Here is a 24,490-nt window from a genome sequence, read left to right on the forward strand (position 1 = left end):
TGAATAGCTCTTGTAGTGGCGCAAGTAAACAATAATATGTAATATTTGTTGTCATTTTCTTTTGCATACAAAGGACCTGCAAAATCGAGTCCACAAATTGCGAAAGGTGGAGATTCATTAACTCTATTAACAAACCACTGCACTTCTATCCGCTGGAAGAAGTGCAGTGGTTTGTTGTCCAGGACGTACATTATATTTTTTGCATATTAAGCATTTACTCAGGATTGATTTGACGTATTGTTTTCCTCTTAAGAGCCAGAATTTTTCACGTATATGCACTAGAGTATCCGATACACCCGCATGATAAACCTTTTCATGAGCGTCTCGTACTACTAATTCACTTAATTTATGTTTTGAAGGAATTACTATTGGATGTTTGTTGTTAAATACAGTCAAAAGTCGTTAATTCGGACACCCATAATCTGGAATTATCTATAATCCGGACCTCAAAGCAAAAAACTTTCTGCGCATGCGCCGCGTTGGCACATGCGCACAGGCGTTTCACGCGTGCGCGTAAGATCTTGACTACTGCGCATATGCGTGTGCGCAAGTGCAGAATACGTTTTCGCCTGCGCGTTTAATGTATAACGGACGGTGTAAGCTAAAATTATCTAATTATCTATTTCAGTTAATGTTAATGATTGCGTTGTTCCTTAATCTTCGAATTGGATCCCGCTTATTATTTTTTGCAGACTGTAAGAGCAATTTTATAAAAGTAAACTTGAACTTTCGATTATGTCAAATAGAATTTCTGATGCTGGAACTTCCAAAGGATCTACAAAACGAAAGTATGTTCGATGTCCAACAAACAAAAAGTGGAATTGCTGCAAAAAATGGATAAAGACATGAAGAATGTGAAAGAGAGGTTAGTGAAAACAAAAAAATTTCGATTGACAAGTTAGTCGGTATTCTCGGCACAGCAATTAACGGGACTTGAACAGTGGAACTTTGTAACCGAACAAGAAATTATGTCTGTTTATAGAATTAAAGAGAAAGTATTATCACATAGAATGAAGCAACTTAAACAACTTACATTGAAAGAAATGTTTCATAAAGTAAACAAATAAATATTAAGTTTTTTTTTTTTTTTTTTTTTTTTTTTTTTTTGTAAATTTTGATACCCTTTAGATCATAATTGTTCTTTATTTCATAAATTACGGTTTCATATTTTTAATTTTAGAATTTCTGCATGCCATCTTACGAGATTTAAACTGATGATCTATAATCCGGAAAAATCGATAATCCGGAATCGCCGAAGTCCCGACGAGTCCGGATTAACGACTTTTGACTGTAGTAGGTTTGACTTTTGTAACCGACCTCTTACCAAAAGTAGACCTTCATCTGATAATATGGGATTTAATTCGAACAATCTTGAATCTTTTGGAATATGCTTGTTTTCTCTTAAGGATTCTATAACTTCAGAGAAACTATCTTCTTGAGCTTGTTTTAACCAAAATCTTTCAGATTTACTGATTTCTTCGGCTGAAATTTCCGCAAAATTTCTATTTTTCCTTTCTACTTTTAAATTTGATATAAATCTAAAAATCCAAGCAGTCACACGATAAAGTTTTTCAAGGAACTAAATTTTGCCAAATTCATGAGTGGAACTTTTTCAGTTTTGTCTGTTTTGATCAAACACGCTAGGATAGCTTCCGATTTTCGAGATTCTTCTGATACACCATGTAATTTTGACGTTGATAGTTTGGGTTTTTGCCATTGACCTTCAGGTAACGAAAGAAATGCAGGGCCATGTCACCATTTCGAAGAATTTATCAGTTCTTTTGCAGAACAACCTTTTGTTATTAGATCTGCAGGATTGAGTTTTCCTTCGCAATGTCTCCATGAACAAGGATCTGAAATTTCATGTATTTCTGAAATTCTATTAGCAATGAAAGGTTTCCATCTTTTAGCTGTACTTTTAATCCAATGTAGAACTATTTCCGAATCTGACCATAAAATGACATTTGAAATATGTAGAATATTTTTCAGGTAGTTGGCAACCCTAGCACCCACCAGTGCTCCCATCAATTCAAGGCGGGGAAGCGTTAATTTCTTTAATGGTGCAACACGTGATTTTGCCAAAACAAATGTAGTTTCAAATTTATCCTCATCAGTTCTGTATCTCAAGTATGCGACTGAGCCATACGCATTCGGATTAGCGTCACTAAAAATGTGTAACTGAGCAGTGTCCCTGTCTAAATTTAGTACATGAAAATAATATCTGGGAATTTTCAACATTTTAAGCTCTTTTATTTCAGAGAGCCATATTTTCCAGTCATTTTCGAGTTCTCCAGAAAAGACCTCATACCAAGGTACCCCTTGAAGCCATAGCTGTTGCAATAAACATTTAACTCGAATTACAAAGGGTGCGATAAATCCAGATGGGTCAAAAATTTTGGCTGCTATTTTAATACATTACGTTTGGTACATTCAGTGTTTACAGAGGACAGTAAGGGTGTTAATTCTAGTCCTAAGACATCTTCATCATTATTCCATATTAAACCTAGTACTTTTAAGGATGTACATGGAGTGTCACTATTGAGAGAGATTAACTTTTCCTCAAGCCATTTCTGCTTAAGCTCTAGGGAATTAGTTTCGAATTTTCTTAGATTTAGACCTCCTTCAGCAAGAATTTTAACAGATTCGTTTGATAGATTAAGCGCTTCTTCAACAGTTGTCGCTCCAGAAAATAGGTCATCCACGTAAAGATTTGAGTTAAGCATTTCAAAAGTCTTAAAGTTAGAATTCTTGTACTTAACAATGTGATGTTTTATTGTGCAGGCAAGGATGAAAGGACTACAAGTTACACCAAAGGTTGCTCTTGTCATTTTGTAAGAAATTACACTGTCTTTTCTATCAAGGTTTTTAAAATAAAGAAATCTCAGATAATCTCTGTCTTCTTCTGCGATTGATATTTGAAGGAATGCCTTTTCGATATCTGCCGAAAAGGTGATCCTATTTTCACGGAATTTCAAAATAACGTCCAAAACATTTGGATTTAGATTTGGCCCTGGGTGAAGACAATCATTGAGAGAAAGAGCATCATTTGATTTTGAAGAAGCATCGTAAACGATGCGTACCTTTGTTGTTGTTTTGTCGTCTCTAATTACAGGATGGTGAGGCATATAATAAGAATTAAGTGTCGAGCTGTTTTCAGGGCATACTTCTACAATTCCTAAATGTTCTTGTTCCCTGAGAATATTGTTGTATTCTTCAAATAACATTTCATTACACTTAAATTTATTTTCTAGACTAGCAAATCTTCTTTTAGCCACTTCAAGATTATTTCTCAATAAATCGCGAGATTTGCTCCATAGTAACTTTGCCTCATAACGACCATTTTTAAATTTCAAATTATTTTGAAAGTCATTTATGATTTCTAAATCACTAGAATTCTTTTCGTTATTCTCAACAATACCCATGACTTCTAAATCCCAAAATTTCTTCAGTTCATCATTTTCACTCTTAACTGATACACTACAACAATTTATTCTTCTATCTTTTGATTCTATCTGCCCCTGAATAGTATGTCCGAAAATAGTTTCTGCAATGTATAAATGCTTCCCAATTTTTCCTACAATACCTAATTGAATTTGCCATAAAAAGTCTGACCATAGTAAAATAGTTATTTCCCGTTCATGCCGTGTATCAGCAGGATTAAATCCTCTCATTTTCAAGCGTTGAATCAAACCTTTGTCTGGAATTTTGACTGTAGCGCCAGTAATTTTTTCAACTACCAAAGCTTCAATATTTATGGAATTGTTTGTTTGCGAAACATTTTGTAATTTAAGAAAAACTACGTCAAATGATGATTCTTGTGGTTTTCGTCCGCCAAATGAATATACTAATAAATTTTCTTTTCTAATAGGCTTTAAATTCAGTTTTCTTACTAAATTTTCTTTTATAAAGCATTTTTCTGAACCACTATCACACAAAACCCTTGCATGGATTCTGTTTTCACCACCAGAGACACATACAATACAAGTTTGGAGTAATGTAGAAATAGTTTTATTTTTCTGTTCAGAAACGCAAGATACTAAGGTTGTGGATTTATCTGTGTTAATATTTTCAGGATTTTCATGTTTTTCTGATTTATTACAGAACAGCTCATTGTGAAATTTATTACCACATTTCAAACATGGGGTTAATTTACTTTTACAGTTAGAAGACAGGTGTGATTTTAAGAAACACTTGTAACAGCGTACTCCCTTCTTTAATTTAAAACGTTTCTCTTGATCTGTATACCTTTTACAACCCAAGCTTGTATGATCTGAAGAGTCACAAAATACACAAAATATTTTTATAGAAGTGTTCAAGGCAGCAGCCGAAGGAACACTTTTCTTAGAAGAAATGTTCTGATTATATTTTTGTTTGGAATTAAAATTAGTGTAAGTGTCATGTATTTTATTACTAGAAGAATTATTTACTAATATTGTGGCCTCACGGGCACGTAAATCTTCGCTTATAAATTCCAATAGGTCATTGACCTTATATTCATTTTCTGTATTATTTTTCTTATGAAATTCTAGAACCATGTTTTCTGGTAACAATTTTAACAGTATAGGCAAAAGTAGATGCCCGTATGAACCTGTTGTTACCCCCATTGACTTGAGATTTCTGATATGTATTTCACATTTATCATACAGATTTCTAAGTCCCCTTATATTATTTGATGATTTTACTGGCTCTAAGTTCAAAATTTTATTTATATGACAGTTTATGATTGTATCCCGCCTACCATATCTTTCGTTTAACAATTTTAGGCATTCATCATAATTTTCATCAGTGAGATCAAACCCTGATACAACATTATATGCAGTACCTGTCAAAAGAGATTTCAGGTATTGAAATTTACTTATTTTTGACAAAGAATCATTGTTATCCACAGCATTCTTGAAACAGTTAATAAATTCTAAATAAGTACTGGGATCACCAGAGAATTTTTCAATATTTAATTTCGGCAACTTAACTGCCGCAACAAATTTACTTTCGATTACAGGAGTTACAGGTACATTTTGAACTACGTTAACTTCGGTATCTGCTTTACATTTTCTTAACCTATTCTTAATTTTGGATTTCATACTCAAAATTTTATGAGAGTATTCTTCAACCGATTTTAATTCTTTTTCATATTCAGCTTTATCTTCAATCAATTTATCTATCTCTTTATCAATTTCATTTAAAGAATTTTCTTTTCTGACAAAATATCCTGACACTCTAACAAGGAATCTGTGTCTGTTCTTTCAATCGCTGCTACCAGCAAATCTTCTGCTTTATTTATTTGTTTAGTGATTGCAGCTCTTTTCGACTTTAATTTGTCTATATTTTCCATATTTCAAGCAATGGAATATAACCTTATAAAATTCAACAAATAATTGTAACAAAAATTAAAGTACAGTATTTCGATATTTTAAGCACTTCCTTTAAAAACAATACATTTATAGTCCACAAATTTCCTTCGATTAAGATAAATTATTTTTTCAAGCATCAATGAAGTATTATTCTTTCAAGTAATATTTCAATAAAACAACATAAATATTCAATACTTTTATTTAACTCAATCATTATTTTTCAAGGTTGAATACTTCAAGAATGAAAGAAAATGGCTTACCTGATATTTTCAGGTATCCTTCCATTATTCTAGCACAGAACTATATTCGACTATATTCAGTTTCGATTTCACAGTATCTAAAGGTCCGGGAATTTCGGCACCAAAAACATGTATAAAAACTTGTCACGATTATGCTCACGAATTCACGATTCTATTTTTCACGAGTTGGGAGAGCATCAAATTAATCAAGAATATACTAGTATAATCAAGAGTCAGTATACCATTTCCACGTAAAGGCTCAACTTGAAAATAAGAACTTCCAGTTGAAACACAAAATATTTAATGAAGAGCTTATGTACATTATTTACATTATTCAAAACACAAAATTTGCATATAATATAAATTTCCCATCATAGGGCCAAGATTAGTTTATCAAGAACAATTATTATAATTGTGGATTACCGCTATGCGGCCAAGAACAGATCATTTCAAGTGTCACACTCAAGCTTAACTAAAAGAGTTATTACATTCTTTCTCTGCCGCCAGTCACGTGACCTAGTCGGCGACAGACGATAAATAATAAAAGAAAAATTGGTTCCATCGGAGGGAAAAAGAAATAATTTCAACAACCACTTCCTTCATGGTGTTTCGAAAGTGTGTTCGTGTTCATGGTGTTCGTTTTTTTTCCAAAAGTGTGTAAATAAGAGTTTGAAACTAGTTTGTGCTCCCAAAGAAAACCAAACTCTGTAAGGTTCTAGAGTTAAGTGTGTAAGAGTTTCGAAAAAAATGTGCTACCATCCCTAAAAGGGGGAGAGGAATCATATGTGGAAAAATCTTAAAAGCTGACTGGCTGTGAAATACCCTATTCTATGTCGAACCCTATGATGGGAAATTTATATTATATGCAAATTTTGTGTTTTGAATAATGTAAATAATGTACATAAGCTCTTCATTAAATATTTTGTGTTTCAACTGGAAGTTCTTATTTTCAAGTTGAGCCTTTACGTGGAAATGGTATCTTTGACAGCTATGAAAAAATATTTCTAATATTCAAGCTTTATATGCAAGAGTGAAATTTTATAAAGCACATATTCATTATATATAAATGTCGACCTAAGCAATATATATAATTTTATACTTAACATATGCAGCATATGCGGGCGATTGATGTAAAGTATTTAAGTATTATTATGGCCAACTTTATAATGAAAGTTATCAAATAAATTCTCGTTAATGAAGAATTTCCATAGTCACTGCACGTATCATGTTTAGGGTTAGCATATTTTAATACAGCTAACCCGTGGTATCACTGATACAACGTCACTTACTAAGATCTCAAAAATTACCTGATTTTATCCTAAAAGAAAAGCTGCTTTCCAATAAAAACAATACGAAAATTTCGCTGTTTTTGCCTTCTTTTTTTTTTTCTTTTTTCTTTTTTTTTTTTTTTTCTTTTTTTTTTCAATAAATTAAAAATATCTTCTTCTTCAGCTTATAGTCAGGAATCATTTCAAAATCCTGAACTTTTTCTGTCCAGTGCTGTCGGGCTAGTCCCAAATGTCTGGTACATCATTTGTCATGGTAATGATGTATTTACTTGTAGAATCTTTTTTGCTGAAAAAAATCGTGAAAAAGTGTATTTTCAAATTTCTTATGTTTGAATGTAACTATTCTTAATAATAATAATAATAATAATAATAATAATAATAATAATAATAATAAATCCTAGATGGCGTTTTGTTACGCTCCATTAGATGTTTCATTTTCACATTTGTCGCTCGAAATATTTCATTTATCGATTCGCTAAATTTTCTTTCCGTTACACTGCCCTCTTTTTCTTTTGTTGTTTTGTTTGGTTTTTGTTCCTCTAGTTTAATATCTACATCAAAAAAGAACAGCTTCTCCGCTTTCTCTTAAACTTGGGTTCGGTCATGCGTTTGATGGACCAGGGATGATACCTCATTTCTTTTACACTTTGCGCTGTAGGTTTGCTATCATTTCTAAATGAGATTTTGTATTAACTTCTTGGAAGGTACTCATTTGGGAGGCAGGTCTTATCTGCGTAATGCACTGATTTGTGAAATGAAAAGATTCGGATGAGTGATTAATATTTTACCAGAATCGACTAGGAAAATGAACTAATGAATATCTATTTTCATACTTAAATATGTATTTGTACTATATCGGGAATTTGTTTACAAACTAGAGTCAAAAGTATCAAATATACTGAGCGTCCAAAAGTTATCCCTCAAATTCCTATCCATTACTCAAATAAAACGATGAATTGTAGAAATACAAGTGTTGTACAATTTTACAGAAAAACTTCCACCTTTTCTGTTTTGTACCTCAAATTTACGTGAGTCATTCTTCGTTACTTATTCATGAGCATCCTAGCCAAGGTTAGTAACTACCGGAAGAGGTTAATTTGTTGAATGATTTCCGGAAATGAACCTGATGCTTAAGACCGAAAAAAGTGTGGAGCTAATTACAGCACAACTACTTGGTCAAAAATAAATAGCTCGGTATACGAAATTTAACAATCGCCACTCGTTCTCCGAGCATCTGTCGTGTAATTTCTTTCTTTGGAAATTAATAAAACTCTCGTATGCACCAGGTGGCCAGGTCTCAGGTGACCAGCGTCGGATGAAGAGGTTTAGGGGCACATTTACTGCAAAACACCTTTTACCTCCTTCTGGTCTTGATTTCCTCGTAGCTGCATTATACTTTCCACGTTAAAACCGCCAAGGGGAAAATTTTGTGATGCCCCCTATGAGCCCTAAGCATCTTTTTTCTTTGTGGGGCCGTCTTTCTTTGATGACGTAAGCACGTACTTATTTTATTTAATGATTAAGGAAGCTTTGCGGGCAACGGATATTGATGTTCAAAAAGCGAGAATCATAGCTTATTTTGAACATATTATGTAGATAAGTTGCTGTGCGTGCGGCAGCATATGGCGTTCTTGTAGGATGTCGTTTGAGTTACTAAAGATGTACAGATCGAATGTTACTAATATTCCGTCAAAGAATCATTGAAAAAAACACATTCTAAATAAGCTTTTGTATGTGTGACGTCTTAAATTTTATCAAGAGAAAAAATTATACGCATAATATCTGAGTACCTTTTTCAGTTCTGAAGCATAGTCTGTTGGCTCGTCTTTCTTGTTCCTTGCATCTGTATCGAGAAAGCACAGCGATGTTTGATTTTTTAAATCATATGCGTGTTATTGCAAAATGGTAGCGAGTTGAAAAGTAAATTTCGGATTTGCTAATAATTCAACGCAGGGAAATTAATTTCTTATATTCTGAAATGAAACCTCGTAGTAATTCTAATACAATATTAATGGTAAAAAAAATTCACATTGTAATTAAATATCCTGTTTTATAGATTGGACGATATTTACATTAATTTCACAAGAACTTATTTATTCATGTATTTCTCTCACCTTAGCTAGCGTATGACTTAGAAACATTCGACTTACTGGCATATTTTCAAATTAACCCTTCAAAAAGCAAAAGTGGGCAGTTCCTAAAATTCATTAGATGTGTTTTTCAAGGTCTTCACTGAATTCTTTAAATCTCAGCAAAGGCCATTTATCCTTTTCATCCTTTGAGATAGTAAGGGAAATAGATTGATAGGTATCTTCAAGACTGCGAGCATAACTTAAGATTCAATTGTTATTAATATTAACTTCCTTAAGCGTACAGGTATCCAGGTTTTAATTTCCAAGAGACGCAAGCATATTCCGTGGAAATAGACATTTCTTCTCCTTCTGAAAGTATGAAGTATTCGAAAGGCTAGAATATAATTCTATTTTTTTTTTTCTGCTCTCCTTATCCTGCCGGATCCATCAACGGCTAAATAGTTAAAAATTCTGAATACTAGTAGCCCGATATGGGGTCGAATCCAGACGAACGGGCTGGCTTCATGGATGTTTTATTTGGCTTATCCGTATATGTAACGTGAATACAAGCAAGTTTCTCTTAAAAAGTCTTCCATGAAGTTTTCTCTCCCCTTAGACAGATACTCCAGCAATGCAAGAGTGTTTAAGGCTGCTGAATACTGGAAGTTCTACTTGTGTTCGATCCCAGGCGAACGGGGAACGGCTGCTTGGTTAATTTTCGTAGTTTTCCCCGTGTGTGACGTGAATACGAGCCAGTTTCCTACAGAAAGCCAGGCCCACCAGCAGCTGAGCGGTAAAGACGCTGAACACTGGTTGTGTCGACCTGGGTTCGATTCCAGCCGAACTGGCTGTCTGCATGGGTATTTTCCTGGTTTTTTCTGTGTGTAACATGTATACAAGCCAGTTTCCCTTAGAAAGCCCTTCACGAAGGCAACCCTGCCCTTAGGCAGATAGCTCTTGCGTGCTTTGCCATAATTAAGTGAACCATACCAAACCCTTAGAAATTCATCCACGAAGGCATCCATCTCCTTAGGCAGATACCCCTTGTGTCCTTTGCCGTTTTAAAAAACCTAGTCTTATCTTAGGCAGGTAGCTCTTGTATGCTTTGCCGTATCCAGATAACCTAACTTCTCCAGGCTTAACTATCATCCGTAGGATCCTACAGGATCGAAGACAGTCTACAGTTTGAGTTCTGTCTAAAATTTCATTGTTATAGCCTGTATGGCTGTTAAGAATTTCCAGATTTAATTTATATAGCTTAGCAACAACTTATGTTTACTCGCAGTCAAAGAGAAAGGCAGCCATGTTTACTATGAAAATAATAATAATTTAAAAAAAAAAAAAAATGTGTAAATCTGTAACAAACAGCAATATTCTAATTTTGAATAAAAGTTTTGTTGATTAACTTACAGCCTGGCTTAAACTACGCTAGTTGCATCGTGAATTATAGGCACTCAGTAATAAAGGATTTTAAAAACAAAACAATCGTATCTAAAAATTTGTTTTCAGCCCGAGTTAGCTGACACCTAAAAAGAATTACAGGACAAACTGGAGCGTCACTAACTTGCACATTATTACAACAACTGGTTTAGAATACATTAAATTAGGCTATTTGAAAATGGCTATTGAATTTTCTAACAACAGTGACTTAACAATTGCAATTTAACTGCCTAGCTAATAAAAAACCTGGGAAATACTTGGGTTCGTTCCCAGGTATGGTAAAAAAAAAGTTCGCTCTTTACAGGTAAAAGTTTTGTAAAGTTACAGAAATCAAAAAGTTACACAAGAATTTCCTGTAATGGTAACATGTTGAAAGCAAACTGTGGCGGGTACAGCAGATTTGCCTGTAGCATTACAAATAATGTTTCAGAAGCCGCGCAGAAGAATCACGTGACTGACTGAAAATTAGCCAATCAGGAGAAAAGTGTTTGAAAGCTAGTTGCAGAAAAAAACATGGCTGAATGCATGTTGGTTGTATAGCTCAGGTAAGTAAGAAAATGTTTACAATTACTGTTTGAAATATTTTTTTTGTTCATTTTATGCAGATTATTCTCATGCACTTTGCACTGTTACATGTAGTGAGTAAGTATTTAAACGTTTAAGCTTTGCGATTAATTAATATCAGTGTTCGTAATGTCTAATGAGTTGAAAGAGTGCAAAATATTTATTCCAAATGCAGATCTAATAGTAGTATTTTGTCATTGTGCATCCGATAAATTGCCCGTATTATTATTTATAACTAATTATTCCAAAATTTAATCCCTGTTGTGGTATTTAATTGAAACGGTAATGTGGTTGTTGAAACAATATTAAATATGTTAGCGTTCGTTTGCAATCGTCTGAACAAAGAACGTTTGACATCTTTTTCTCGGCAGGTCTTGCGAGAAAGTTTATGTAAACAATTAGAATTCTGAATGTAAAGTATATATTTTTTGCTTACTAGGTTTAGTTTATTCTTTCTTTAGGATTACCTGATTAATTATACTTGGTTTATAATTCAGTCTAATAATATGTTTATGTACGAGTGTGTTATGAAGTAAAATTACAAAAACTTGAACAACGCGGTCGAGAATCTCATTTATTTTTTAGTGTAATAATATTATTTTTTTCACTGGTATTAATTTCTTACGAAAATGTTATAATTCCAAAATGAAGTAATTATATTGATTAAAAATATGTCGCATCAAATACTTTTCGTAATGTTCTGTTTTACTAACTAGATGCAACTTAATTATTCCATATATTTTAATATACCAATATCAACAGGGGAAAGATGAAAATGGTATTTAATTGAAACGGTAACGGTAATTAAAATATTTTTCTAAAAATTCGTTAAACAGTTATAAACGAAAACTAAAATTTTGTGCATTATTTCCAAAAATATCATTTCGTTAATATTTTATAAATGACAAAATTTATTATATTGTATATATATATATACCACTGCATACTTATAAGGTTTAAACATTTAATGTAGAATTTATGTTGATTTTATTTTGCCCAGTTTTAATACAGTTTTGAAGTATGATAGTCTTGTTACTAGGATAGCATGAATCTGCTAATACAAGTTTAATACATTTCTTGACAAATGTTTCTCTTATTCATGTAATATAATATATAAATCATAAAATAAGTTTTCTTTAAAATAAATTGTGATTGTTTATTGGAATTTAAAACAATTCTGTATCTGTATGTTAGTATTAAAAATAAAATAATAATTAAATTTTAATGAAGCATTTATTTTAATATTTAACATTGTAAATATATATACTATATACACACATGAATAAATGGAAGTGCAAGCTATTTTTCCTTACAAAACCGTCCATGAATATATACTTTCCTTTAGGCTGATAGTCTTTGCATGCTTTGCCATATTCTATCAATCAAATGATGCAAATATGCAAAAAATTTTGCTTTTTAAAGTTAATGCAGGAAATAAAATTCAGTGCATTTGTAAACTACATTAGTTCTTTTATAGCTTGGCATTTAATTGCCCAATGATTTACTAGTCCAAAGTAATGCAGAATTCAGATATCGTTCAAATAAAAGAAATTTATGAAGGTCTGATGTTTTAGACGTATATATGAAGATTATTTTTTTTAAATATTATTTTAAGTTAACCAAATTAATTTCAAATTTAAGTAAGTATTCATACCTTTCAGTAGCATTATTTTTGGAAATCTTAAATTAAATAACTGAATGCAATATTTCTTGTTAATAAAAGAAAAGCAATGTTATGAAAGACTAGTGAAGTCGATTTGCAAGTTCTAATTACGGAAGGCCATTTTTAAAAATAATTTAAAGAAAAGTTTTTAACGTAAAACTTACAAACTCACACATGTGGAATATTAATTCTATATATTTTATCTCATTCTTATGTTATTGATTAATTTCATAGCATTTCGTGTGACACTAATAGTAATTATGAATTAAACTTTATGCAGTTTCTGATCTATGTTTTGATTTTTATTAATTGCGTAAGTTTACACAGGGTTTAAAATTATGTAAGGTACAAAAAGTTTCTGCATCTATTAATGCATACAGAAATGAATGAAATTATGCCAGCGAAATTTTTTAAAATTAAAAACAAAGAGTGAATTTGAAAGTTATCAAATAAGCCAAAGTGTTGGTAATTTTTGCAGTTTTGCAGAAGAATTTTTATACTTTACAGAACGAGAATATGATGTTTGTTATGTCAGTATTAATTATTACAACTGAATTATTGCAAATTAAACACGTAATTTATAATTTTCTAATTTATTTTGATCATGTATATTTCATGTGTCATAAGTCTTTAAAATGAACTTAATTCTAATCATATTTATTAACACAAATTTTTTTAAAGAAGAAAAGGTCACATTTGTTTTGCTTAGTTGCACACGAAGATACATGCCTATATATATATAGAGAGAGAGAGAGAGAGAGAAAGAGAAGTTATGTTTACTTGCAGACTTTTTTTCTTCCTTTTTACTAATATTATAGTATGAAAATCAAGTTGGAAATTAAGCAATCAATTTAATTTTGAAGGATGTGATTACAGTAAGATAACCAATCAAAAATATCCATTAATTAACTACTGGTAACTATCATATTATTATTTAAAAGAGACCTACATTCCAATAAGAATGCTTAGTAACATTAACATTTCAGTATCTGATAATAATAATTTTCATTCCTACTTCCCTATACCTTGAATTTCACTCTTATTATTGTTCACTGTTACTCCCTAGACCTCAAAGCATTTAATGCATGTGGAACTGCAATTTGTGTCGTCTTCTACAGCATGCAAGTTATCACCGTTCAGTTTGTACTACCATGAGCAATGATCTTCAGAATTACCGTATTGCGTTGCATTTTGTACCCCACCCGGCTTTAAAACCAGATTCTAAAAATTAAAAAAATATTTGTAGAATTTTCCCCTTTTTAATACATTCAGAAAATGAAGATCCCAAGATTTTAAAATGGATTTATCGACATAGTGATTGTTTTCATTATACTAACAAAGGCAAACTTTTGTACACTAAAGGGCCCCATTGAATCTTTCTCTTCTAACTGTTGAATATTATGTCAGCCTAATACAAAAAATGATCTATGATAGTGAAAGCAAATACCAACTGCCATTCACTGTGCAATTTTGCCATATCAGCTGCATATTCACCTTCTCTAATTATTTATGTATGATATGAGGCCTAAGGAGTTGCAAGAACAACAATGAAAATGAGAGAAATTCAGATTATAAAGAAATGAGATAACTTATTAGATGTTGCAATTATATGTATTCTTATTGAAATAGAGGTTTTTTTAAAGAAATAATATTGTGATAGTAGTAGTTTATCCATGATTACTTTTCATTTGTTATATTCCTACTGTGACTGTGTCCTTTGGAAATTAAATTATTCGTTTAATTTTTCCCTCTTAATTTTCGGAAGATAAAATTAGTAAAAATAAGTGGGAATATGGCATCAAGAGCATTAGATATCCCCATTTTCTTGAAGCTGTTCACTATTATTGTTTCATCAATGATAGGCCATGCACCCAAACTCCCCTAACAAATCAGTTAGTAAGATGAAAATGACCACTATGCGGATGAAACATTTAGGGTAACTTGTTTTGTGAGCGCCTTAAGGAAGACAAACATTACCAAAATCATTAAAACATATTCAGAATTCTGTGCTAAAAGAAAGCTAGGGGGGAAATGTTGTCAGAGTCCCAGTGATTCATTTGGACTAATATGTAATATTGTTTTAGAAATTTAAGGTAATAAATACAATATTTTTCGAATGCTAGAATAGTTCAAGAAATTTATTCAACTTATGAATTCTGACTATAAGTATACTGTATATTATACTTAATAACTATAGTGGCTTCATTTATGAAAAGATTTGCATATTGGCTGTTTTTGTACAATGAACCTTCTCTAATCTATACATGATTCCTGAAGATTTTGATCTTCAATGATAGTGGGCATCCTAGAGAAGTTATGTTTACTAATTAGTTATTTTATGAGGAATGCTGGGTAAATTTAAAAAGTGGTTGACAGGGGTAGTTTGTCGTAATGAGACGGTTCACTGTAATCCAATATTTTAAAGAATTTAAGCTGTTCTTAATTTCTTAAGATATTATAAAAAAATATGATTAAAAGTGTTATATAAGCACATGTTTGTGATATAATTTTATAAGCATTATAATTTTTATAAGCTTTTTAAGAGCATGGTTATGATTTAATTTTTTTTATTTATTTATTTAGGAGGCATGGTTTACAAAGAGGGAAAAACTATTCATCTTTTCTAAGCAGTCGAAACGAATTTTTATGAAATGTTATATTGTGTTATTTTTAATTAATTCTTTTTTCAGATTTTATGTAAAGTTTATGAATTAAGTAATAAATTATTTTTACTTCTGTATTTTAATTAGCATATTATTTGCTTCATAATGTTTCACAATAAAATTATAAATTCAATAAACTTCTTAATTAACATGCTGTAATATATATATAGGGCATAAAGTTTGTTTTCTGGTGTCACATGTATATTTCACAATTTTGTATGCAAATCTCCAAATTTATAATAAATAGGAATACTTTTTAGTATCATTTTCTAAATGGTAAATATTAAGCTTAAATTTATTACATATCATGTTTGTAAAAAATTATAGGTAAAATTAAAATGCATTAAATTTTAAGATAAAGTGAAGTATTAATTTTTTAAACAAATTTGTTAAAGGTATAATTGTATTAAGCATTAAGAATTTTAATGGAAGCAAGGCTTTGAAAATTAAGGTCAGTTGGTGAATTTTATACTTATTCAAAAAACATGATATTAGGTTTTTAATGAAAGACTTCTATCTGTTAATTCAAAGGAAATTATTTGAAAGTAGGGTAAAAACGTTATGCATTTGCCATCTATTACTTCAAACAATAGAAGACTGTTGTCAAACACTGAGTGTACATAAGAATAAAAAGGTTAGTTGGACGTTGTAATTCAAGCTTATGAACAAAATTTTGAATTCCTTGTAGTAACAAAATAAAGTTCATTGCTATGTTGAATTCTTTAATTTACTGAAAATGTCATTTTTTAGAAGGAGAGAATATAATATTTTTGAAACATGAAGAACAGCTGTTCTGAGTTCTTCATAGAAATATTTCACAAAATGTCTTTTATTGTAATAATATGATCATATCAACATGCAACATGTTTACTCATATAAGTTAGATCTAAAGCAACATGTGTCTATTTTAGCTAAAATTACTAAAAAGAAAGTTCTAGAACATATCTTAATAATTGACACTAAAAAATGCAAATAAAGCATATTGTTTTTTTCCTCAGCTATTTTACAGGCCAAATATAAATTCCAGATGCCATTTCATTATTTTATATAAAGGATATACATGTAATTTAATGTAAGGAGTAGCATATCAATTTGAACTTAATTATAAAATTAAGCTCAAATCGATTATTAATCAAAATGATATATATACATACAGATATCATTGTTTTACTCAAAACATATTGATTTCAATATATTTTATTATAATAAGCATCATTTTAGACAAAAATCTATTACTTTTATAGACATATCCTTTAGTATTTCATCTATGAAAAATATATTCTACACACATATAATTACTTAATGAGATATTAGAAGGAAATAATCTGAAACTTCTACAGATACAACCATTGGAATTTTACGTAAGAAAAGTATGTTCTACTCACATAATAACTTGCTGAAATAATACAAGCAAATAACCTGTAACGGTTACAGATATATCTGTTGAGATTTTACATGAGAAAAATATGTTCTTTTTACGTAATTATTTGCTGTAATATTACTAGCAAATAGTCTGTAACCATTACAGATATATCGTTTGGGATTTTACATGAGAAAAACATGTTCCTTTTACATAATTATTTGCTGTAATATTACACGCAAATAATGTGTAACCATTACAGATATATCGTTTGGGAATTTACATGAGAAAAATATGTTCTACTTACATTACTATATGCTGTGATATTACAAGAAAAAGATCTGTAACCATTACAGGCAAAACTCTTGTAATATTACAAAGAAAACACCTGTTTCTGTTACTCAAATAACCTATGGCATCCCAGTTTCCATGAGTTTTCTTAGTAACCTTACAGATTTTTTTTTTTACAGTGTAGTCGCTGAACACTGGTAGTTCAGTTCGAGTTTCGAATCCCTCGAAAAGGCTGGCTGCATGAGCGTTTGCTTGGTTTTCCCCATGTGTAACGTGCATACAGTTTTCTTTAGAAAATCCTCCACGAAGACATCCCTGTCTGTATGCAGATAGCCCTCGAGGCTTTGCCGTAATCTCATAAAACCAAACCAAAACCATAGAAATTAAATATTGACTAAGAATCAGCCTAGGTCGCAATTAAGAAGCCGCTTAGTTTAACTCTTATGAGTTCTGATTCATTGCCTTTTAATCATATAAGCTCTTATTCTTCCCCTACTCAGAAGTGGTCTTATACTTTATAATCTTTCCCGAATTTGTTTTAAGCGATTAAAAATAGTCAAAAGAGAACAATACGCAAGCAAATAGTAGTAAGTACTGTAATGCAGAATTTAAATCTGGCTTAGTTTATTACAGTAATATAACGCTGTATTTTATTTTTTCCCCTCGCAAATACAGGAAGGCTAATGTTAGCTATATCGAATTATGTTTGATGTTGATTGATCAACTGTAATATCATTAAAATAAGGGTGGTTGATCGAAAGAATATTTTCATCATTTCCCACTAGATTTGCACTAAATGCAGTTTTTGACGTCGTAGTAGTGACTTCGTATTATACAGTTTGCACCGTTATTCACTCCCTTTTGCAACGTTTTTCTGAAAGTATTTCAATCTTTCATTTCGCAAGGGACTTGTATTGTAGTATATTCTGGTTTTCTTTCTTTCTTTTCCAGTGTGTATGTATCTGTTTCTCTTACTTTTGTGTACCATTGCTGAATAAATCACAGTTATTTATTCTTTTATTTTCTGTATCTCTTTTAGGACTCCAAGGTAGGCTTTCCAGTTGTTGAAGCCAGCGGCTCTTTTGATTTCGTATCCCGTGGGAACTTCAGACAGTGTTGTAAGTGCATGCATTATTTATAGAAGTGTCTGTATTTCTCTATAAACACGGACTTTCTGATATACTGTTTTTATACGTAAAATGTAAACAACGAATGGAATTTGAAAATAATTGGTTGTATTTCCTCGCTTTCGTATAAATAAATACTGTTATAGCATTGAATTAATAATATTATTGGAAACTGGAATTATTATTTATTAGTAACATCTGAAATGGTATTTAGATCTTCAGCTATTTCCTTTGAAATTGTTTTTTAATGAGGATTTGAAAACAGGTGCGTTCTGGAGTGAATAACAAATATTTTTGAAGTCAGATTTGTGATGTGGATTATGCATTTGTTATAAATCTTCATAAATAATAAATAAATTTCATATTAAAATAGGCTACTGGATTTCTTTAAGAAATTATGTCGCTAAATTTGTGTTAATTTTCTTTGAAAAAATGGCTGTTTTAGTTAATTTGAAATGCAAAATTTAGTTTGAAGCATGGACAAGATTGGCAAAATTAAGAAATATATGAAAGCTGAAATAAACTGGAGCATGAGAAACACTAAAACAAATCTTTCTCTTTAATTGATGTATGTCTGCACACAGCTTAAAGAAAATACGAGCTTTTCCACGCTTAACTTGTATAATGAATGTAGCCTGTTATACAGTGGTTGCGAATCAATGGGGCACATTTCGACGACTGTAATGGCTTCTTGGTTCAATAAGGCATCATTTAACAAGACGAAACAAACATTTATTAAAAATATAGTTCACAGCATAATAGTAAACTCAGAGCAGTAGGTCGCTCCTACAGCATCATGGACCTTATAAGATGATATTGTATATGTACAGCATTGCGAAATCCTACTGCCTTCCTCTTCTGACGCGAATATGCAACTCTCATAAAATAAATTAACCTTCTTGGAGAAGAGTTATACGCGCCAAGCACGCTCTGTTGATCGCCAAATAGTCGCCAGATACTACAACGACGATGACCCTTCCCAGGGTACTCGTGTTTTTGTTTCTTGTACATAAAAACATTTTTCTGATCTAGAGTTCATATCAAACATTTTTCTGATTAAAAGAGTTTTGCGTTCTCGTGAACATAAGTTCATGTAACTGTTTTGTTTTATTATACGCCTGCATTGTTCTATTTTTATTTTAATAATTTCAAAGTAGGGAAAGAATTTAGATTCTCAACTAGTATTTAACTCTAATTAGTTTTTAGCCAAAATTTCATTTTGGCATTTTGCGTTGAACACTTTAAATGTCGGTTTCACTTTTCAAATTGCACGAAATATTATCGCCCTGTGTTATATTTAAAGAAATTAAATAAAGAATAATCTGCATAAATGTATGCATATATGTTTGTCGCATTGTGATAAAACAACAGTACCTAGAGCCATCCAGTTTTGAATAACGTATTCCTCCACCGAATATGGGCATCTGGAATCTAATTTGGAATTTGTTTCATTATCGATTTAATATTTTGTAACACTTTTAACGAATTTTTGATTAACAAACTCAACGATTTCAAAGCGAGCAATGGCAACATTGTACAGGAAAAAAGGGGAGAGGGGGGGAAACTTTTATCTGCAGCGCGCGAGACTGTGTATCGGACATTCTAAAGATATGCTGATTTTAAAATTATTTTGTGATATTGCTGTTGAATTTTATGGTTTAAATGCGAAGAACATGATATTTAATAAATAAAGGTAACACACAAAACGTTAAACAAAGGTCCCCTTTGGGCGTAATGTAAAATTTGAAAGCTTTCAGATTTATTTATTTCCTCTTTTTTTTAATTCAATTCAAAATTACTGTTGAAAGTAGCGTAACTTTTATTGCATTATTATAATTATTATTCTTTGCGTGCTCGAGTTTGTTTTACTCGTATTCATATTTGTAATTATTAAGAAACGTTCCAGTTTATTGTGCATAATACCATATGACTGGGCTGCGTTTTATGACAATTGAATATACAAAATATATTTCTGTTTTGTTATATGAGGGAAAACACTGCAAAAATCAGGTTAGGCAATTGTCAGATTTTTGACATGCTAAACCTGAAATGTTCGCATTACTCCCCCCAGTACAGTCATAGATAATTTATACGATGTCAATTTTTCGAACGCGTAAACTCTACATTTTTGAGTTTCGTGACATTCTAGTAATTACTATTTTTTTATTAGACCTGCCATTTTTGTGGCGTGAAATGGTACATTTTATGGATTAAGTGACGTTTTCGAAAACCTAACGATTACGTATTTTATTCTTTTAGTCTGAGAAAAAAAATCGATTTTATCATTTAGTTTTTCGTCCATTTCCCATATTTTGATACCAATGCATTCTCTGTATTAAATGAGGCTTTCTGCTGTCATATTTTTAAAATCCTTATAGTAGGTGGTTGCACTTCGAATTACATGCAGATTACATTTCAAGAAATGTGCGTACTTGTATCTTTCTATCTTATCCGCGTTTCAAATGGAATGCATGTTATGTTCTTCATGTAAAGCTAGGATTTGAAGGCTGAAAAGACGCTATTGAATTTTTATCCAACCTTTACAAAGAAGATTTCCAAAACTTTTATTTAAATATCTTTACCCTTGAGGTCTTTTCGCCTAAGAGCGGATTGGGAAATTTGCTCTATGCGCTTGAGAGCATTACGGATGCTCTTCCTTTATTTGAATGGAATCGGCAATTCTGAATATAGCGTCATCTATCCTCTAGAATTATTTTTTCTTCGTTCGGCGTTACAGTATTGAGTTTTATAGCGACAGTACCATTTGATTAGAGTTGTATCTGTCTCCCCAATGCATGCTACTATCCGGACCACTGCATTTTTTGACGGACTAGATGGAATGAATGCAATTATTTCACCGTCCAAGTGCTGCTTACATTGCCCGTTCAAGTAAGGAGATAAATCGGCCGTTTGGTCATGCAGAAGTCTTTGTTCTACCTCACTTAATGGCGTAGTGTTTCAGCGTTTTGTTTCAGGAAATGGCTGAAACGTATTTGTTTAGGGTTTTATCACCAGTCGTTGTACCACGCTTTATGAGCTTTCATTTCCTCCCACTTGAGCTTTTATGGGCTGCGATCACACGCACAAACCGTATTGTTTTGGCTTGTAACCCAGGCTCAAGGGCAACTTATTTACATTCATCTTCATTCGGATTGTGCAGAGTATAATCCGTTTTGTTTTATCGGCATTTGATCCTTCAAGTCATGGAAGTAAATGGCGAATCTTCACTTGGGCATAAACGCTGAAAGGAGCAAAAGTTCCATATTTTCTGTATCGTTCTAATTGTTACAAATGAATAATTTTTCTGATATTCTTCAATATTTTGGCTACCTGAAGATGTTGGTTTAAAAGATAAGGTGAACACGAGATTAAAGTGATAAATTACCTATTTTCTAAAACTTTCTAGCAAGGTTACCCAAATGAGGGCATTTTATGTAGAATTTATTGTTTTAAAACACCAACCTCGGAAATGGTTTTGAAGAGTTGCTTGGAGAATGATTATTTAAACAGGGGCACCATTGCGTGATCTTAATAACTTTTTACAAGTTATGAAAAATATGGCAACATGAAAAATAATGAGATTAAAGCATCACCTCTTAGTAACTTATGAAAACGTGTTTTACATTCTTTCTGGAATAGTTTTCTTTTCTTTTTTCACTCTTCCTTTTCTCTCTCTCTTTTTCAGTTCAGAAGGGCTATTGGTCTCGAAATGCATAATTAGCACAATTAGAGTTTTGCATTGTTTCACTTTTCATTGAAGTCTGTTTTGCTATTCGGCAAAATCTAAGGTAATCAAGTTTAATCTATCTCTTATTGATAAATAAACTAAAGTATTTAAAAACAATAGATGCAATTCTTAACAATATATATATATTTTTACTTTTGAATTTGATTCAGTTAAATAACAATGCATTTAATTCAAGATCTATCTAATTAAAAACCTGAAATATTTTTGTTGAAATACATTACATATTTTTTCACTTTTTAAAAGTACAGAAGATAACGTTCCCATATTAGTCTAAATGTGCTGTCATCTAATTATCATGTGAAATGTTTTGCTATTCCACCTAGGCCGTATCTATTGATATTCTCTACTGATAAACCGTATTAAACTTTAAAAGAACAGTTTTGGGCGATCGTTAAAATCTGAAAGCTTTCGGGTTTTAATATTTATCCCGAGAGGGCTATTAGCCTCGAAAGGCGATTTTGCGTTGTTTCACTTTAATGAGTTTTCTTTTTTCCCTCCTCCTTTTCGTTCCTTTCTTTTTCTAATGAAAGTAAAATCATGAAAACTTCCATGGTCAAATAAATTATTAGGAATTTCTCTAACGACGGAAGCGAATATAGCATATGGTCCAGCAATTCAATAAAAAGAATGAGATATTTCATTTCCAGATGCAATTTAATTTTCGCCAACGGCAGGGGCCATGTAAAAAATGCTCATTCTATGAGGAAATAAAGAACACTAAATGTATCGATGCGTATATTAACAGAGTATCTTGAACTTATTGCTAAGTATCAATTAAATTTGACAGTATTTGGACTCGCTTATAATTTTTTGAACAAGCCATAAATTTTTTTCGTGGAATATTTTTTTTTTTTTTGTTTGTTTGTTTGTTTTGTTAGTGTAATAAGGGGAAAGTTCAGTAGTAAGCCGAGCTAGATTTCACTGCAGCAATATTATAATATTCTCTCTCCAGTATTTCTTCTGACAAATTTCATTTAATTCAGATATAAAGTTCGCAGCTTGTATATTCTTCTTTGTCTCAAATTTGTACAAAATGCGAATTTCATGCACAGACATTCATAATATAAAAAGGTGTTTTTATGCAATTAAGTAGTTTTTGTTTTGTTTTGTTTACTGGTTTGAACATAGAATCACATCGCTTTTATTGTTTGAACCTATCGAAATATTATACGGTTTATTACGTTTACTGCATTTTTACTGTTCAGAATTATTTCAATAACTTTTCTTATGCAACGTATAACCTTCTAAATACGTCGTTGCCTTGTCGCTGTAGCTTACCGTGAAAATTCGAATGAATATTAAATAAAACTTGGCCGGTGCAACCTATGCGACTACGTTGGGCAGCAGAATGTAGGGGTGGCAAAAGTTTCAGAATTTACAGAAGCTCCTAGCAGTAAAATTTAAGGATTTTAAATTATTTAGAAGAGGCACTTGGAACAGCAAAAGTTTGAGAATTTAGCGAAGCCCTGGACAGAGCCTTGCTTAGGTATTTTTTAACCTGAGGCGAAGAGGTAAATATGTGCCCGTGGTCTACAATCAGATGAATTGTATTCTGTATACGTTCACATTCAACAAAGGTTGTTTTAAATTCGTTGAACATATAATGTATAAAACCATACCGTAATTCTTATTTTAATCATAATATTACGTAATCTGCAAATTAATACGTGTAATAATTTATAATTTTGAAATGAAAATGGTAGAAAGTAGTCTTTTCATAAATAGAATATAACACTGAAATAATATAAATATATCATTATAATCGGATGACGCGACAAGCTGTGAGAATAAATCTTTTTACTTTTCCGATGATAGAAGTCAGACGATTCCGCCTTAAGAGGATGATGCGACTGAAAGATGTTTACATGTAAGACGGTCGATTCTCTTCATCTGTAAATATCATCTATGTAAATTCAATCTTCTACACATGTAATCATTTTGTAGTTTGTAGCAACTATTCATCTTTCCATTAAATATTCAAGCTATTTGTAAATTGGACTAGTTTATTAGCCCCTAAACAGCCACAAAAGAAGCGAGTTTATAGACATCATATTCCTAGACAGTAAGAGCCGATTCTACAATATTATAATTAATGTAAAAAGCATTTTATTAATTGTGAAAAAAATTTTCGGGGGGGGAGTATTTAGTTTTTTCCGCTTTTAACGAAATAAAATCAGCAATATATATATATATATATATATATATATATATATGTTGTATGATCTTAAATTCATTTAGTGCGAAAACAAGTTACTACTACTTGCGCAATAGCTGCAAAGTTAGTTAATAATAATTTATTTCCTAAACAATATTGATTAATTGATTATATTATCTCCTAAGTTTAATTAAAGTAGAATTATTTTAAAAGAGTGAATCCATACTGGTAAGTTATATTTTGAAAGATGTTTTGAAGTAACTTGAAAGTAAAATGTTAATAATGCTTTAACGGGGACTGGAATTAAATCATCATGAAGAACAAAATTTCAATTGTAAAAGGAAAAATTAAAAACATGTAATCATTGTCATTGATCGGAAATTAGTTGACTTTTCAAGGGGATCCCATTCAATGAACAATAATTAATAAAAATACATAAATACGAAGGTGTTTCGTCTTTACTCGAGTTACAAGGTAAAGCCAAACCCGCAATTCTAGTCAGGCCAAATATTTCCGCGAATAGAAGGG

General features: G+C 31.3%; 1 protein-coding gene across 4 annotated transcripts in view; it reads left to right on the forward strand.

Moving 5' to 3' along the window:
• LOC118201520 (hexosaminidase D-like) overlaps window positions 1-24,490 on the forward strand; it is a 445,672-nt gene that overhangs the window by 217,140 nt on the left and 204,042 nt on the right. For 3 of the 4 annotated variants that reach the window (XM_085817244.1, XM_085817243.1, XM_085817246.1), the window contains exon 4: window positions 17,972-18,050. The exons of the other annotated variant lie outside the window; for it this stretch is intronic. The gene's annotated coding sequence lies outside the window, so the exon portion shown is untranslated. The remainder of the gene's footprint in view (window positions 1-17,971; window positions 18,051-24,490) is intronic. 4 annotated transcript variants of the gene reach the window in all.

Source organism: Stegodyphus dumicola, chromosome 5, assembly GCF_044657685.1.
Source record: "Stegodyphus dumicola isolate Sdum_Otavi_A_Nest chromosome 5, ASM4465768v1".
NCBI lineage: Eukaryota > Metazoa > Arthropoda > Arachnida > Araneae > Eresidae > Stegodyphus > Stegodyphus dumicola.